Source organism: Mytilus californianus, unplaced genomic scaffold, assembly GCF_021869535.1.
Source record: "Mytilus californianus isolate M0D057914Y unplaced genomic scaffold, xbMytCali1.0.p SCAF_11, whole genome shotgun sequence".
Classification (NCBI taxonomy): Eukaryota; Metazoa; Mollusca; class Bivalvia; order Mytilida; family Mytilidae; genus Mytilus; species Mytilus californianus.
Window position 1 is genome coordinate 44,595,645 of NW_026262593.1, and position 18,950 is coordinate 44,614,594.

Consider the following 18,950-nt stretch of genomic DNA (forward strand, 5'->3'; position numbering starts at 1 on the left):
CGTACGTCAAATATGAGGCAGACTTAACTGTATCTGTTATATCCTTTATTTCAAGTTCGACGGGATAGATGCGTTCGACATAGTCACCAAATTTTCCTTGAAAAATCATCTATAAAGTGGAAAATAAAGTTAAAGGATACTGCTTACTTCTATTCTTTCTTCATAAGAAGTCCCTGTTTGAAGCCATAAGAATAAAGGAACAAGTCGGCAAGAAGAGGACACAGTTGCTTCCCATGTGAATGCCGATTGTTTGTTGAAAAAACACGTCCTCCAAACGTAACAAATATGTTGTTAATCAAGAATCAAGCATCTTGATGATGTCTGTTTCAGAGAATTTTCTGTTTGAATCAGATTTATTTTTTACAAAGTAGGATTTATCCCTCCCTAGGACAAGATACTTGTATCTACGTTGGCCATATTAGTTTTTACAAAACAAAGCAGCGCCAACCCTTTCAATTTGTCTTTCAGTTTGGAATGGGGAATACTTATGTAAAAAAGGTAAAATAACAATACCGAACTCCGAGGAAAATTCTAAACGGAGAGTCCCTAATCAAATGGCAAAATAAAAAGCTCAAAGTGTACGAAGAAAAGTCTAAAGTCAAAAACATATATAGATATAGTTATACGGCAAAGTTAAACTTGTCTTTTAAAGCAACTCGAACTATAACCACACATCAGAGCAATCAATTTAATCTTCATTTTAATTACCAAAAATTTACATGTCAAAAAGTATTCTAATATTTAGTTCTTTCGATTTTTCTGTGGAAAGACCTATTGTATTTGTTTTGCTCATTATATTATTTTTTCTTCTTCCGCCCAAAGTTTCTTGCATGTAATTTTTGTTTCGCAATTTGTCGCGCGTATATTTTGCACATGATATCAGACAGTTATTGCATTTTTAAAATTGACCCTGTTTAGTTGAACAATTTTGATTGTAAGAGTTGTCTCACTACTTTTCTCGTTCGTGCATCTCCTACGTAACCGTAAAAGAAATCGACATATTTATGTAGGTTTAGCTAGCTATAAAGGTTCAACCCACCAGTTTCTACATCAGAAAATGCCTGTACCAAGTCAGGAGTATGACAGGTGTTATCCATTCGTTTGATGTGTTTGAGCTTTTGATTTTGTCATTTGTTTATTGACTTTTACTCGGAGTTCGTATTTTTGTTATTTTACTTTTTGATCGTTATATCCTCCGAATGTTTTGTCCAATACGAAGCGATACGAAGACTCAATTTGCGATTTTTTTCTCCTTCTGTATTTTACATAAGTGATATGTAAAATAAAATTGAGAATGGAAATGGGGAATGTGTCAAAGAGACAACAACCCGACAACAGAACAGACAACAGCAGAAGGCCACCAACAGGTCTTCAATGCAGCGAGAAATTCCCGCACCCGGAGGCGTCCTTCAGCTGGCCCCTAAACAAATATATATACTAGTTCAGTGATAATGTATCACATAAATGGTAAGTAATAGAGACCTTAGGTATTTGGATTTGAAGTCCTTGGTACTCAAAAATGAATTTCAGGTCAATGTCAAAAGTGAAGGTCTTGTTCTCAAATTTGACTTTTCGTAGTTAAATGATCTCTGACAATTTTAAGGATAGATATAAAAGAACTAGTGGAAAATGTTTTCTTTCTTGTGAAGAAGATATGATTCATTTAGTCTAAACAATTCAATGACACCTAATAGGAGTTATAGTCCTTGAAACGTTTAAATTTATGGTTAATTGATTATTACTTCAACTTGGTATATGATAAAGCCATAAGGTTTTTTGCAAAATGTTGCGTAACATATGACCTTGAGAAATATCAACCTGAAGTGACTTTGTGAAAACCGGAAGTAGCCATTTTTGCACTCATTTCATTGAAAAGTACCTAGCAACCTTATATTTTTCAAGAAGGCATTATATCTATCTATATACATTAAACTATCATTTTAGACCAAAAGTGACCATCAATAAACCCGAAGTAGCTAACCATCTACCTCATACAGACTAAACCCGAAGAAGCTAACCATCTACCTCATACAGACAAACATACATCAAAACAATATATTTTTTGGAATCAGTGTAAAAAATACTATAATATGAGACAGAAAGTGACATTTTCTAAACCGGAAGTTTGCAATTATTTCCCTTTTTTCAAGAAAAAGTATAGAGAAACCATATATTTTGGAAATCAGTGTGAATAAAGCTATCATATGAAGACGGAAGTAATATTTTCTAAACCGAATGTAGCAAATTATCTCCCTGAACTTAGTCAGAAGTATATAGAAACAATATATTTATTGAATCAGTATAAGGAAAACTATGATTGGACGCCAATAGGAACGTTGAGTAAACCGGAAGAAGTTCCTTATCAATCCATTAGAAAATAGATATGGAAAGACCATCAATTGTTCTCTGAACAATTGGTTGTTAATTTAACTTGTTCCTGTTCAATTCCGCAATAAAGTTTGACAGTTTCTTTGTCTTTAAATCAATTTGAACCAAGTATTTGCTCAATGTAAAGGAAACAAAACATTCTAGAAAATTAAAATAAAAAGGATAGCATGAATCGTTACAAATACAGGAAGTCCAACGTGTCCACATTAATCACCAACACTCCTCTCCTGTTCCTAAATAACGAGTTTTTACTACCACTTGTCAATGAACTACTGGTTGATGTTGCGTCTTCAAATCTATTTAATAGTTGCCCGGCTAAGGACCCCTATGCTGACATGAAATAACATTCATCTAGTCAGTTGCTGTGATGTTAATTGATATACAATGTTAAACTGTTCGAAGCACTATGAGATTTCTCACCGAATCAAACATGATGTTATCCCGGTTTGGGTCCACTTTTTTTAAATGTTTAGTTTTGAGTGCTCGTTATCGTCGTTTTGGATTTGCTTTGTATCTGTTTTAAAATTATGAGTACTCATTAATAACGATGACACAACACACGATTGGCGTACTAAATTCCGGACCAGTCTAAGGGAAGTAAACAACTGACAGTGACATGTCATGATACTACATTTTTAATCGTTAAAATACAGTATAAATCTTTCATTTTAATAGCAAAAAAGGGTACATTATCATAATGTCCAGTGGGGACATTTACAAAAAAGCTTTGGATAAAAAGCAATACTAATATTTGAACTTATATGAAATTATACCAACTATATATTAGTGGATTCCTAAAAAGAAGAACATCTACAACCTTTTTGGTACACGGAATACAGGTTTAACCATGGTTCCAAATACAGAACATTTGAGGTTTACGCTCTCCTAATAGAGGTTTCCTAATTTGTCTTTTATCGGGTACGGTTGGTATGTAACTCAACCGGTACTGTTGTTTTGGAAGTATCATAAATTACATCAGATTATTCTAGTCATCATGATAAAATTAAAAGATATCGAATTGCGTATCAGCAAAATCTAGCTAAAGATTTGATTTGATAGCGACTTCGCCGTTTCTAGAACACTTTATTTGTAATTCTATATATAAGAATATTTAGTTAGTGTACAGGTGCATGAATCAAACAGACTTCACACAAACTGAGTTGAGACGGCCTTTAAATTCAAAATATAGATTTGTATTTTTGTTTGTTTAATGTAATGATATTGTTTTGTTTATTTATACAAAGAATATTTTTTATGTATAAGCAGAATTTGGAATAATAAAAATACTATCTGTGCACGACTTTCTTAAACATGCTTTACTGATGTAGGTTATATACGTTAACATTTCAACATTGTGTTAATTTCTGATTACTGTAATTCAGAAATTATTGCGAGGTTTTTATTAATGCGAAGTGTGCGACTGGGTTAGTACCGCAATAATTAGAACTCGCATTCTGATATCTGATATATGCATCTGTTCGCAGAATTTCCTGAAATCGCAATAATCAATCTCGCATTATTATCCATTCTTCATAAATCGCAATAATTAATGCATGCAATAATTTTTGAATTGACAGTATAGTTCTTGCATGATTTTGAAATTAGTTAATATTATTTAAGTAGTATATTTCGATTAAAGATGTCAATTCGGTAAAGATTTACTAATCGATTGGATTTACCGAGCGATACTCAGTACACGCTCAGAAAAAACACCTACAAAATGGAAACACAAAATTATACCAATTTTACGTATTGTCGGTCGATTGTCTTATGGACGTAAAACCCTAAACATTATTACCCAGGACTAGATAATAGTGCTCTAAATTTTATACCATAATTAATAACTCATTTACTACATGTACTAATTATGTAAACTGTCAATAATCTAATCAATTAATTAATAAACATCTATAATAATAGTAATAATATTTATTCAGGAAAAGGCAATATATACAAATACATAATACAATCAGGTACCTCTAATGCCTTAACCCAAGGATGACCCATGAAAGCAAACAAGCTTATTTAAATCTATAGAAAAATTATTACTCAAACAACAGTATTTGGAAATCGTAAAGAAATACATTTAATGATCAACAAAGGGGTGATGATTAGAGCTTGCTGATGCCTTTAACCATTCTCTGAGTGTCGATACATGGTGCAACGAATTTGTTCTTATTTAGAAATATTATCTTGTCAACTGTTTCCGGGACGAGTCAACTTTGTTATGTAACTAAAAGCCCTGCTGATGAAAACATTTGCTCTGAAGGTACAGCGTTGGTGGAATGACTAAAACAATATAAGCTAAGAATGATATCCTTGAAAAGGTGCTCCTGTTCATAGCCTACCTCTGTTTCGGGGGATTTTAAATGACAGTTAAACGCAAACATTTAAAACGTGTTTTAATTATGATTAATGTTGATTAATTTTAATTTCCCAGGAGGGGCAATTAATGAAGATATTTTTTTTCTCCAAAAAGGCAACAACATTCTATTACCGGAAACCGATTAGTCGAGTATCATTTTGGTATTCGATTCTCGGTTCTACCGAGCGATACTCGAGTACTGGTTGACATCTCTAATTTCGATGATTATCAAAGATTTTTTTCTTGAAAATATAAGAGAGCTGGTATTTCATATTGAGTGAGAAAGGAAACTTGAAAATATTGAAAAATAAAGTATTTACGATTTTATTGTCGATGAAAAGCCCAACAAACCAAGATTTGTCATATAATCATGGTAAATTGCACTATCGCTGTTCTTAAAAAATTTAACGAGCGTATCATATAATGACCCTTTCTTCTTATTTTAATTATTTGTAAAATATCTCATCAGAGCCGGATTTAGGGAGCCAGGTCCCTTAATGCAGCTTCATCATTGATAAATACAAAGACTTTTAGTATTACTCCAAACGTTGCTTTGCAAGGGGCACCCTTTTCCAAAATCCTGGATCCACACCTGCTCATGCATGTGTAAGTCGAGTTTTGTACAAATGCCGAAAAAATATAAGAATGGTAAAAATAATAAGTATCTTATAATGTGAAGTGCGATATTTTATGGTTTCAAAGAATTTGAAAATCTTTTAAAAGTATTAAGGACAATTTTGAAATACTTGAAAATTTGTTTTATTTTAGACTTGCACAATTGAATACATACTTTTTTATCTTTACAATGGGACGTTAACTTGATTATTCTTAAGCATGTAGCATACACACAGTCGAATTAGGCTTTAATAATATATCATCATTAATACACTAGTACACAATGTAGTAATAAAGTTAATTTGGTATATTAAAATCGCTATTATTTTTTCAAATTTTATAAAAACCTACACACAAAAATTTCAACCAATTAATGTTTTATTATGATAATGATATAACAGGCGAAAATCAGTCAATAAATGTGCTTTGTTTTTAAGCTTCTTTTCGCTTTTGCAATTTCAGGATAAAAATCTAACTTTCAATCTTTCGTGCAACAGTTACTTGTAACATTTGCTTGAAAGCATAATCTAGTACACAGAATATGTTTGGCTATAAATACGAAAAATATCCACGTAAAATTAATACCAAGCTGCAGCTAAAAATCCCCCAAATGCATTTGATTATGATACTTAACACATACATTAGTATTAGGCGTATATACCAATCATTTTCACAGGTTCAATGACGGCTCCAAGTTAGTACTACGGTTGGAACGGTAGCAAATCGGGAAACCTCTCATTTAAAGGAGGTCGACGTGTGTGTAAATGGGCAAACATCCGTACGATACAACTAAAGGTCACCTAGAGAATGATTTACAATCCCATCTTGCATTGATGTCACACATATTCTAACAAAATTGAATCAAACACGTTATAAATCGATCAGCTTCTTTTCATATCTTGACAAACACGTTACAACAGAAAGTATTGTTCGGTTCAGAAATAATCATACGAAGAAGAATGACTTCACACATAAATTATCATTATATTTAGCTTAATTTCAGTGGAAATAAAAATCCTGGACATGCTCCATTTTGAGTTTTGCAATCGTTTCGGTGATTAATCTTGATTGAAGAAGTTTTAAAATCGATACACTACAGTTGTATCTAACCTATCTCTCACATAATAGTTTTCTTGATAATGAATTATTGTATCGCGCTAATCATAATGAATACTTACGTAATCATCTTTGTCACTATTCTGTCCTTTTTTGTTCATCGAAAATAACCTAATATTTCTTTATGCATATCCCAAGCAACAAGACGGACTCCACAAGATGAACAGTAGTTACTCAAACTTTTAAAGAACCATCTGTCTTTTTGTAGCGTTGCAAAATTTGTGATATTTCTTTGTACATTAATGTTTAAATTCTAAAATCAAATTGGCTTGCCGAATAAAACGAGGAATTCATTTCTTCTGATTTTCAAATCACTGTTATGAAACACTATTTTTAGGTCCATTATTATTTTTACAGTGTTGTATTTCATGTCTTAAATCTAGATTCATGTCAACTTAGTACTTGTCTTTTCCGCATGCATAATAGGGGAGATTATCATGTTGGAGTTTTGAGTTCACGCGATTTCTTTTTGTTTTTTTTTGGTTTAGATTTGTGTTTTAAGTCTTTATTTTTTTTAAAGTGTTAATTTCAATGATTTTTACAAAATTTAAATTTTAACATTTTAACATAATTTAAAAAACAAGTTATGATAGAGTCTGAGTTCATAATTTTAATTTCTTGTACTGAATTCGGAGCTTACAATATAGACCAAACTGAAGGTGATCATAATATGATTGCTCCAATATATGTATATCTTAGGATAGACCCAGTACAACGTACATTACATACCACAATCTTTGATTGTAAAAGAGCATCAAACAATTGGTCTAGTTCTTTGCTTAAATCTGCATATTTTGAGACAAATTGACAATTAGTGTGTAGCCTGTTTGTTCGAATAAAGAAAAACAAGTAATAAATTGCGTTATTTACATTTTTATATTAAATATTTTTATATTAAATTTTTGTTCGAAAAAAATTGTCAACATTACCTTTTAAGGAGAGATAAATCTAGTAGTACAGATTCTATAAAGGAATATTAAAGATTTTTTTTATATGTATTAAGAAAACTAGATCTGTGTTATCATTTTTCTCTTTATTTTCTTAACGCATAGTATAAAACATGTCGGTAACTGATGATCCACCTTAATATCACTACACATTAGAAGAAAAAAAAAATAAAGGAATAGGTTTTATTGCTGTTCTCCGTCTCACATTCAGAACTAGGTTCTCAAAATTGAGCAAAAACTTTCACTTTAATACACATTCGTGATGACCCCTAACGTTAATGTCGTTGATAGCTATTGTTACATCTGCCCATTCATATGGCAAGGCATTGAAACAAATACAGTCATAAATTGCCCGACAATTTCACTGTAAAATACATAACCACTAAAGGATGTAGACAACTACGGGAAACACTGAGATATTTGTTAGATTACTTGGCAGGGAGTTTAATATGAATTGTGCGATTAATTGTCTAATGCATCCCTGTCGCGTTGGACTGAAGCGTTTTTGATAAATGCAAATCCATTCAACATTTTGAAGCGCTTCAGACGCAAAAACTTTAGAAAGTGCTATTTATATCATAAATCAATAAAGCCTGTTGTACACAGTACATATTGGAAAACATGAATGCCTTAACTATGGACTTAGTTTGTTTTGACACACAGTACTCCCCATTTTAATATATATATCTGTACAATAGCCGAAATTCAATTGAAAAACAGAAGAAAATTAACCGTTATTCTGTCGATCCTGTATCATAGACACTCTTCCAACCCCCCTTTTTCCCGCAAAAAACAAAAACAAAAAACAAAAACAAAACAAAAACAAAACAAAAACGTTAACATAGACAATGAAAAAAAAAAAAAATAATAAGAAAAAATAAAAAAAAAAAAATGAAAAAAGGCATGTTAGAAGTCAAATTTTAGTTCCATATAAAATGCAACATCTTGGCTGAACGCGTAACTTTATTTGGGTTTAAAAGCGGTAACCGTGTTAACATTTGTAGTTTCTTCCGCGCTTCATACAAATGAACGCTTTTATTATTTTACTTTTTACACCTCAATAAAATGTTATAAAAAGCATTCAAATCTTTAATACATTTAAATTCTGATAAAATATACGGCTATCTTTGTGGCTAACGTTAGTCGTTTTATTAGAATTATGATTAATTCTTTTTTTTTGTTAGATACTTACAACTTTCACATATTATCGAGCTTCACTTATAAATGATAAATGTTTGAAAGGTTATCAAATTAGTTCCTGTACCTTAATTTTGGAAAAGAGAGGCGAAAGATACCAAAGAGACATTCAAACTCTAAAGTCGAAAAAAACAGACAACGCCATGTCTAAAAAAGACAATGACCAATAGACAAACAAAAGTACACAAAACACAAGATAAAAAAGTAAAGACTGAGCCACACGAGTTTGAATGTCCCTCTGGTATCTTTAAATATCTTAAATATACACGTTACACCCTAATTGTTTTAATCTGAGAGTGCGTTTAAAGCATTCTTTAATATAAAGTATGTCAAAATGTTTTTGTTTTTGTTTAGCCTACACAGCCATTCATTTTTAACCTTAGCGTAATACCATATATACTTTCATTTTGCTTTAAGTATCTGGATATGAACCACTTGATCACTATCCACTTATCAAAGTATATGGTAATAGGTAATAATGTACCGACTAATACATCTACAGCATCTTCTTAGACTCGTGTGTATACCATTAAAGCTTGCAACATAAGAACCGTCAATGTCATGATATCTGAAACAATCCATTAGAGCCTTTTAGAAAATATGCCAACAGGGAACGTATGGTTTATTTATTTTAAGCATGGGTTAGTGATCTCGACTATGCTCTGAAATTGAAGATCATATGACTGCAAGAAACAAAGAAATGTCGATGTATCTAATAGCTGCTCCAATTAAGAAAAATTGTTCACTTGTGGTTGTATAAGTTGACACAGTATTTAAACATTAAATTGTTTTTATGTAATTGTGCAATACTATATAGAACAACTCAACGCTTGGATTGTATAAATACATACCAACCAAGAGTAGAGCCTATATATTAAACAAAACTCATCGTTAAGTAGATACTCACTTGAACTGGCTTTCTACATTGAAATAGCAACCCTACATAAGTTGTTTAAAATATTATGCATGTAGTTATCTTACGAAAATTTTGCCCGCTGTAAACCTTTTTCCTAAATTTCAGTGAATTTGTAATGTACATTTAGTTACTAAAACTACTTCACTATATAGGTACAGATATGTTATTTTATCACACATGTTGGGAATATCGTTGAAGTATGAATCCACTTGCAGATTGTAATAAAGACGGGGTTATACACAAAGCAACCAAAAATCTTTAACGGTAAAATTGAAATAATCATACGTTTTTGTGTGTCTTGTGCTTCTATCTTATATACGTATACCTACACATCCACCTACACTGTATGTATGCATATAAAAAAAAGAAAAAACTCGTAAGTTGAAGAGTAACTGACAACACCATGAAACAAATATTACAAAAAGACAACCAAACCCAAAAACCCTACATGGGTTATAATAGATATAAGAAGATGTGGTATGAGTGCCAATGAGACAACTCTCCATCCAAGTCAAAATTTATAAAAGTAAACCATTATAACAATTGTTAAAACATTGGTTTGGCAAAATAATTTGATTTCTAAGTAGAATAAAACAATCTGAAATAAATGCGAAAAACAATCCTCTTAACGAATTGGGAATACGTGTACACATATATAGTTCATTGCATATTCCACTATACTTCATTAAAAAGTCCATGGTCAATAAAATGAAATGAATAATCAAATTAAAAAAAAAAAAAACAAAAAAAAAAAAAAAAAAAAAAAACATATACAACGCAAACAAACAATATTAATAGTTATATCATACTGTTCGTGCATTTGTGAACGAACTAGTTATTCGGGCAATTATTGAACAGTTTTTAACAGGCAACAGTACTATACCGGTGTTCAAAAGTAAAAAAATCGATTGAGAGAAAACAAATGATAAGTTATTCTATTGATTTTGCATGTGTTTTTTTTATTCCGAGGGAAAGACAAAAACTATAAAAGGAAAACGACAGAACAACAGAAACACTGAACTACAACAAAAGGAAAACTCTAACATATATAGAAACGGACTGTAAATAGCAACTGCTAATGAAAAAAAAATAATAAATGAAAATTAACAACATTTCCAGAGCATGATTCTATCAATTTGTGTTTGTCATGTTTGTTAGTTATTATGAAGGAATCCCGAAAAATGTCCTAAATGTTAAGCAATTGTGATTTCGTAAAGTTCCGATTCTGACCTTTGATCACTATTTTTAAATTCTGCATCACGTTTGCACTTTACCACAGACTTAAATCAAAAACCTTTACTGTTATATTTATCTTCAAAATATGACCAAATCAGCCGTGAGGTCAGTCCATTTAAATTTTTATATTTACCTTTTTTTTCACCACAGTTTTTTTATTTTTTATTTTAAAATTTTAATATAGGTTAAGTTTACGCTTACCAGTTAGAAAAAAGATATGAATGTTCAAATAAATGGAACACATATTTAGATAATAGTAATGGTTTCAAAATGGTGGCCTTAACATTATGTTTGTTGTATGTCATGATGCTGTCCACGCAACATGCTAAAGGAGTTAAAAGTCCACATCTCTTAAAAAGTAAGCAATAACTTGTCACCTTTTTTAAAAGAGATTGTTAATTGATTGATTACTTTTATAAATATTCATGTTGTCCGATTGTTTTCGAGAAGAAATCCAAGATAAATACATTTTGAATCAAAATATCGGCAGACCATTTATTTGCGTGAATGATATAGCTAAACACTTAATTAAAAAAATGGTTTTTAAACGTGTTATGGACCCTTGTTTAATCAGTAAATACTTGAGCATTATAATAATCTGAAGATGACCTTTGCCCTTGATAATGTCAAATGTATATATGGATTAGGTGTCATGATTTGATATATTACATTCCTCCTTTTTCGTTATCTAATACACACACTTTTGGGAAGGGAAATTCTTTAATCTTGCACGCACTTTTGTTTTCTGAGGAGCTTTTAGTCAACTGTTATTTGTCTGATTGATTTGTTTTCCTTTTCTAGAAAAACCAAAATGAAATGATCAATCTGAAAAGTAACATTTTCAGTAACATGCGGATACTATAGGTTGCACTTTGTTAATACAGCTGTTTCACAAGCCACGCCTCTTTTTGGGAGATATATAATATTCATAGATAGTTTGTTTTGTTTATGTACTGGTTCCCTGATATGATCTCTATGTATCTTCTCATAGATACATAACTTGGGAATGTTACCAGTATAAATAAATATTGATAGCGGCCGCCTTGAACTCTGAGGTAGACCCAAAGTGAAGGTAGGGGTTTCATTTTTGATTTTTTTACCTTATTCTATCGATTGGAAAATCTCGTATCTGAAGCTCAATTCCATGTAAAAGATATTAAAAATACTCCAATGCATGGGGATCGTTCAGTAAAACACCAGTTTTCCCTCAATTACTATATCAACAGAAATTTAAAACGTTAGTGATAATGATAACTACTAGGTCCTAACAAAAATTATATTTCATGTTTTCAATTATAAAACAACAACAAAAGGTCATTCAAATTACTCTCAGTATATTGATATAGTTCAAATGTAGTCCTAGGATCATATCACATGAACAGAGTCCTGTATAAGAATTTTAACCTCAGCACTAAATGATACATCAAACGTCATTAAATCAATTCAGAGTAAAAACCGAGGTATTTCTATTGATGGAAATTACTTACATATTTGTGTTCTTATCCATCCCCGTCTCAATTTCATTGACATAATTATTTCTTTTTTCAATACATTTATTTACAAATCGTTATGTCTTTTCTCAATAAATGTATTTACAAATCGGCTTAAGGTTGCACTTTGTAAATACAGCTGTTTCACAAGCCACGCCTCTTTTGGGGAATATATAACATTCATAGATATTTTGTTTTGTTTTCGTACTGGTTCCCAGATATGATCTCTATGTTTCATCTCATAGAGAAATAACTTGGGAATGTTATCAGTATAAAACACATGGTAGCAGAAAAAATTGAATTCTGAGGACTTCTCAAAGTGAAGGTAGGGGTAGTACGGAATTTTAGTATTAGTTTAAACTCTTAGAAGTTCGGGTAATATAAATGTTGAAAATATGGCGCACAGCCCTATATTTTGACTTTTGAAAGTAATAGTAGTGCATATGAGCTTTCCATTCTAGGATATAATTTTTTTCGAAACTTCATAGTAGAAGTGGTACATTTTTAGCCGTAAAATAAGTCTACATTTAAAGAAATACAACCCATAGAAAAATTGAATATCAATTTTATTGTAATATCAAACTTATTTTAAATACAACTTTTACACTTTGTTTATTGGAAAATTAAATTGTTTACGTTCATTCATTCATACATTGTCTGTATAATATAAGAAGGTTACATATTTTATTATTATATCAGAAACTTGTTGTTTGAGAACCTTTTATTTTTACAAAATAATGAATTTTTCTTCTTATTCATTGAAAACGATGAGATTAAACATCAAAAAGAAAAAAATCGCCAAATTAAAAAGAAAAAGAAAATAACACATTAAAGTTTATACGTTCAAAGCAATTTTCTAGAACAACGTCATCAAGAACGCTCAAAACTAAATATTTGTGAGGCCAATGAGGCGCTTTTCTGGAAAAACCTTCATCAGGAACGCTCAAAGCTAAATATTTGTGAAAGCCAAGGATGTATAAGTATCAAAATACGAGTTAATTGACCAAAAGGGTCATGAAAAAATAGTTAAATTTATCTATGGTAAACTATGCACGTGTGTGTTGGATCTAGTTTATTTATAATCCAAAAATTTATAAACGGACCAATAAAGACAGGTATGTTATAAACCATGTCAGACAACTCAGCCGATGAAACCCTCTGGTCATTTGAATGCAAAAATTATTTTTAATTCTAACACATAATTTCCTTTTTTTGCAGAAAATGTATGTATGTATTACGAAGTTGTCTTGAATTGTCCTAACAGACTGTTTATCGCCATTACGGGTGTTTTATTCAGATCACGATTGAAAATTTTTCGAGACAGAAGCTCATGAACAGTATGGACGCAACCATGGAATGATTGCAAATCTTCTATTTCCTTTATACCTTTACAAGACCAGTGCATGGGGAAAAGTACATGTAAAGTAGTTGTGGACTACAATCCATGCTCATAGGATCCTTTGTTGTATGCTACTATTTACTATCAATGTACAAGTACGTATAACTTAATGAGTTCTTATTATAAACTGTAACTGGTAGAAATTATCAAAATTAAGTTTTACTATTTAGATAAAACCATGGGATCTTTCTTTTGTAAGATGAATTGAAAACATTTGAGCATATATTTGTCATATTTTTTCTATAATATCCACATGTTATTGAAAATATCATTGAAACTTGAAATTTTAGTTTTTATGTAAACAAAAAGTTACATATATGGTACTTTCATTATGAAATATGGAGATGTGGTATGATTTCCAATTGAACAACTATCCACCAAAGACCAAATGTCGTAGAAGGTAGCATATTTCTTTTTTAAGCTAACATAAAACATTTGAATCCTTAGTTTACTTTAACATATAAACTTTATTTTCATTTAAAGAATCTCCATATGGAATTCGAACAGCTGATCCCTATCAACCTATCAAATTCCACGGCGGCACTCGTGTACCGACAACTACATCTCCAACTACATCTTCAACTACCTCTTCAACTACATCTATTCGTGTGTATAAATCATTTAAACTTGTTGTAAGAACTCAATTTGAAACGTAATAATACTCATAACATAGGTACAATATTCGTGTACACATTATTGTAACAAACGTATGGAAGCATATGTTAGTGGTCATGGCTATTTTGTAAAAGATCTTATATATAGCGAAAGGTTGGAAGACAAGCAAATTATAATGCATTGAAGCATTTTTTATTTATATCTTAATTTTGTGGTTATACAGGTCGACAAAACATTAGAACGTTTGATTATTTGTTCTTGAACAGTATTATAAAGATTTACTCAACGCTTGTTTTGTATATGTATATACATATTATTGTACATCATGTCAAAATGGATTTATTCATTTTGATTCTGGTCATCTATACATGATTAAATTGGCCATTATTTAATATCTGTATAAGAGATGACCACATATATGTCCCATTTGTCGTAGCGACAAGACCGTCCTCATTTTTTTATGAGACAACAGCATTGAGAACGATTGTTATTGTTTTCTGCTCATAAATAGCAAGACATATGACAATTTCCTAATTATAAAATAAACACAAATAAAAGATTTCTTCCATGTGATTCTGTTATGAAATTCTGACCAAATGACTATACATAAGATGCTTTTGTTCTGCATATTTCTTATGCTGCTTGATATTTAAGCGAAAGTATAACAACCGATATTAGACTGCAAGGAGGCATTTTGTGCAAAATCTGTTTTATTTACATTTTTATACTCTGGGCGATAAAGAGCATGTTGTAAAGGCACTAGTATCTTGTTGAACATTGTACATGTATCTTTAGACTGGTTTTCTGTCCTTTATCTGTTTGGCTCTGACAGATATTGACAACAAAGGTATAGGTTGAAAGGGAGAGGACCAGCCTAATGTATCTTCAAATAACTTTTGTTTTTTCAATGGTTGTTTTGAAATAACGCAATAACCTAGCTAAATAAAACCATGATAATTAAAAACCTGTTAGCTTTTGTAATTTAGGTAATATATATTTCTCTTCTTTATCAAGCTGATTTATCAACAACTTATAAGGACCATAAAAACGACGATGATGACAACGACGACAATAAGCATCAAATCCACAACGACAATTAAAGCAACAATCCATGTATGTACACATTTTTCTGATATGTTTAAAAATGAAAATTATTTTCTTAAATGATATAAAATAATTGATCTTTTTGAAGCCTACCAATTTAGTCCGAAATAAATCAGAATTATCTAAGACAACGATCTGCATTGTCATTCACTTGATATGTATATGTTGTGTGTGTGTGTAAAATTCCAATTATTCTGAAATGTGAAAAAAAAAAAAAAATGAAAACAGGCAACAAAAGTTTGTTGTTGTAGTAGTACGAAGGAAATATTATACATTCTTGCTTCTTCATTTCTATTTCATGAATTGTGTAGCATTACAAAAATAAAGTTACTTGTCTCTCGGAAAACGATTACCTGAGACAGGCTTTATCGGTCCTTCTGTGTATCTGCTTTCAAATGTCTAGTGTTTTGGCTATCCTCAATTTTGGTTTCGAGATTTTTCAAGACACATGTGCTTTAGCACGGAAATGAGTTCCACTTGTTGAGAAAAAATAATATGCACGTTGAATTTTGTAAACATTTAAAATAGTGACAAAACTAATACTTTTGGATTAACACATGCTTAATTCTAACATTACTTCTGGTAAGTTAACTATAGTCTTTTGAATTACAATGCACTCGGATACCACCACAATATAATGACAAATTTGTCAATTACTTTCAAGGTTTGTTATGTTTTTCAGTAAAAATTGGACTAAGAACAGCTATAGGCATCGCATCGATCATAGAGATTACTGCTCTGATTTGCATTCTAAAGTATAGGTTAGTTTGTTAGCTCACTTTTTTTTTACTTATGAAATGTTGTCATTCTTGAAAACAAACATATACTAGATTAAAAGAAGACAGAAATTTCAATTGCTCACAACAAAACGTAAAGAAAACAATAACCCCGAACGAAAGGACAGTTAACAGAAATTAAAGAATGAACAACATACATCAAACACCCCCTTCGGCTCCCACCCTCACCTAAAAAACAACAAACAAAAACAAAAACAAAAAACGAAAAAAAAAGTACACCCCACAAACAAAATGTTTGCTGAATAGAAAAGCAGTTAGTTTCTGCTCAACATGTGATACACCGTGTTGCAAAGGACTAGCACTTTAGTGGTAAGTCGCAAACGGAGACACACAATGAACAAAAACAGTAACACTTGATTGTCAATATAAGTCAAGATACGCAAAAATAACCGATCCTATATGCCGGTTTTGGAATTTGTCCGCCAGACGCGCTTTATGTCTATAAGAGACTCATCAGTGACGCTCGAATAAAAAAAATTAAAAAGGCCCAAATGTAGACGTTGCTGTATCTGATAAATGTTTTAATCAGATGAAACAATCACTTATAGTCAACACATTAATTATTCGGTTAAAACTTATCATCTTATTGTTGTTTCTTCCTACATTACAGACTGTCTGATGAAATACATAAACCCAAAACGTTAGGATCACCATTGTGATACTACTTTCATAATTTTTTGGTTTGCAAGTAATAACATTTACAATGTACTTGTTCATTTAAAAAAAAAGAAATTTTCTATCCTGCTTATAGTGTTAAGTCTGTGGAATGGCTTGATATAATCCAAACGATTTTCCGCGAAATAATTAGTAAACCATATACATATAAACAACACAAATAACGCACCACAGCTTACCATGTATACTTTTCACATTTTTTTGTTTTTGCTACACATTTGTTGAACTCTGGTATATTCTATGCATAACCTTGAATTCAATTTAGAGTTTACAAAGAAATGTTCATTTTAGTGGTGACAACAGAATTGTCAACTACAAAAGTCATCATAAATCAGAAATAAGTCAATTTCAAATTGAATATAGAAATGAATTCGATACAAAAACTGAAAATTAAAGTCATTTTTGTTGTTTTCAGGTAAAATGATACCCCCAACTTAAGTCTTCAAAAACAAAAAAGACATTTTGTTTTGTTTTCTGATTGTCAAAAATTGAATTAAAGAAAATTCACATTTTCAAAGAATTTGTTGTTGATGACTTCAGAAACGTGTCAAAATTGGAACTAATATCTAATCACTTTAAAAAAGTTATATGCAGTAGAAATGTTTACTCCAAAAAAATTAATAAAGATGATGCGTTTCTTTGGTTGTTGAGTATATATGGCTATAATGTGTTAACATGAATGCATTTGATGTGTTTGAAAATGTTTATTTTATACAATAATCATAAGGAAGGACAATAAGAGTTAAAGAGATGTCTTTAATATGTATATTTTGCATAATAAAACATAATACTTACATGAAAGAAGCTATCAAATACATTTTTATTCTTTTTTGCAATACTGTTTAGACTGAACAAACTTGAACAAAGACCAAACCTGATGTCTCATAGAAACCGTCTGTCGTATGATCAAGATCACATGTTTCAAAACCCAAGTATATACCAGATTTCAGTTTCAAATCCAGGATACAGCAACCCAATGGGATACAGACTAGATACATCTAACGAGAGCGATTATGATTTGACTTCATATGAAGAAACCGTCGGAAACACATACGAACAAGTGAACTATAGGGCACCAAAAGTATCAAATGTGAAAAAGTGACTGTATTGATGTATAAAGAAGCAAACATTTCGTTGACTAACTGACTAAACTTCATAAATTGTATTGTGTTGTGCATTTAAAACATAGTGGTTTAAACGAATGTTATTTGACAATTATACGAATAAACGTTTACAAGACGTATACGGGTATTCGTTTATCAGAAATCTCATACGCCTCCGGTGGAAATTTTGTTTTTAAAAGATATATGTTGGTTTTTTTGTTCGGTTATTAGTGGCATATTGTTTTGTATTTTTGTGTGGTCTTATTTTTCAAAGTCTATATTTTTCTTTTGTCGGTTAAGATCTAGTCTATCCTTTTGAAAACAAATTTACAGTTTCCATTTTAAACTTTCACATAAGTCGATTGTTAAATTGTAGAAATTGACATGCACTGATGGTTTGAAAAAAAATTGTTAACGAATTAAAGTTAGATAAATAAAGACAAAATGCATTGATCAATTCGTTATTTTGATATGGTTTTAAGCAGGATACATGTATATCTAGTTAAGTACATGAGAAAAAGAACAAGCGTCACACATTGTTGCATGTAAATCTAGCCCTAATGGAGAATCACACGTTGTTGATAGAGTCATGCAGCTAATTTCGAAAATAAATTATGTATAGTGTTGTGCAGTCCAAAATGTCCGTTCTTCTATTTTCCGCCTTTTTTCATTTTGATATGGTTAATTTGGGGAAAAAAAAACAATTAACTAGATCTCAGCAATGTTCATGAATTACGCGATTCATTCTTTTAACGTACATTAAATAGAAAATACAAATATGTATTCTGATATGAATTTTTTAGTATTCTCAAATGATTCACTTTTTTCACTTGCAAATTAGCCATATTATACAACACGGTAATACTTTAAAAGTTACGTGTATACTTATCACATGTATCAGTTAGAACATGGATATGAATGTTAGATAATTGATGTTTGTTCAAATGAATGGGAAAACATATTTATATAAAAGCAATGAATTCAAAA

General features: G+C 30.8%; 1 long non-coding RNA gene across 1 annotated transcript; it reads left to right on the plus strand.

Moving 5' to 3' along the window:
- Positions 1 to 13,491: 13,491 nt before the first annotated feature.
- LOC127720168 (uncharacterized) lies at positions 13,492 to 18,138 on the plus strand. The gene is made up of 5 exons (XR_007990640.1): positions 13,492 to 13,764; positions 14,153 to 14,275; positions 15,299 to 15,397; positions 16,071 to 16,149; positions 17,707 to 18,138. It is a non-coding gene; the product is annotated as an uncharacterized LOC127720168 (long non-coding RNA).
- The last annotated feature ends 812 nt before the right edge of the window (positions 18,139 to 18,950 follow it).